Source organism: Colobus angolensis, unplaced genomic scaffold (assembly GCF_000951035.1).
Source record: "Colobus angolensis palliatus isolate OR3802 unplaced genomic scaffold, Cang.pa_1.0 Scaffold220, whole genome shotgun sequence".
Lineage (NCBI taxonomy): Eukaryota > Metazoa > Chordata > Mammalia > Primates > Cercopithecidae > Colobus > Colobus angolensis.
The window spans coordinates 4,470,469-4,471,678 of NW_012115378.1; positions in this window are offsets into that span (position 1 = coordinate 4,470,469).

Consider the following 1,210-nt stretch of genomic DNA (forward strand, 5'->3'; position numbering starts at 1 on the left):
CCTAAGGAAAGGAAGAGTAAAGAGGCTTTGCAAAGGAATGGCTTCATGGAAGCAGATGGCTTGTCTTGATGACTGGTGTGGTTAGAATATAGAATGTAAAATAGAGAGGCAAGAGATGGCAGGAATGTATGATTTAATATTTTTGTTGTCTCATGGGCTTGCAACTTCTATGCCCTGTGAAAAAATTCCTTGCTATTACCAAAAAAGGTGTGTCTGGTCAAATTGATGGATTCCTTGAGGGTGCAAATTGCCTTATTCATCTATTCATCTTTGTTTCCTAAATAAGTCACAGTGACATAAACATAAAGCTACAAGCTAATGTTACTAAAGGAAACAATGGGTGGCTGAAATGAAATAAATCAAGCATTATAGAATATTGAAGTGGATCTTACAGAATAATTCAGTTAAGTCTCTTAGACATTTATTTAATCCTTTCAATATCATACTTAATAAATGATTTTGTAGCTTCTCCTTTATGACTTCTAGTGATAGAATCTTTGTTACCTCATAATATAGCTTTGTTTTCTGTTGAAAAACTCTGCTTATCCGGAACATCCCATCTCCAGGTGTTTACAGAGATGCGGAAAAAAAGAAAAAAGAAAAAATGAATCGGGAACATCTCTACATGATATCCAAAATATTTTTCAGCTGGGTGTAGAACCACCACCTGTTAGTATGACTGCTATTTTTGGAAGAGAGCCTCTAGAAATGTCGACTTAGACTTGCTTCTCTCTCCTCTCCTCGGCCCCATCAGCCCCAGTATCATCATGAGGGCAGCCATGTTAGGAGACAGCATCCTCATCCTGGCCATGAATGTAGCCAGGGCCAGAGAACAGACTCAAGCAGTACAGTACAAGTATCCTGACTTCCCAGCAATGATTGATTGGATCAGATACGACACCTGATCTAAGTAAGGCTAATTAAAATCCTCTAGAGATAATTGGAATCAAGTGTAAGAATGAGTCAGCTTTCTCTGGTGGCTGAAGCTTTATATTATAAAACTCCGGAGGTGTCAGTAGCTAAGATTTCTGAAACACGGAGAAGTCAAACTGCAGAAAGAAAATTGAAATGACTATAAAAAGAGAAATCTGAGGCCACAGCAGGGAGAATGCTGACAGCATGTGAGTTCCTGTAATTCTGCTTTTCTTATGGATGGACTGCTGAAATTTCCCAGTATCTTTTCCATAAATATTGTGTTTCAGGTTACAGG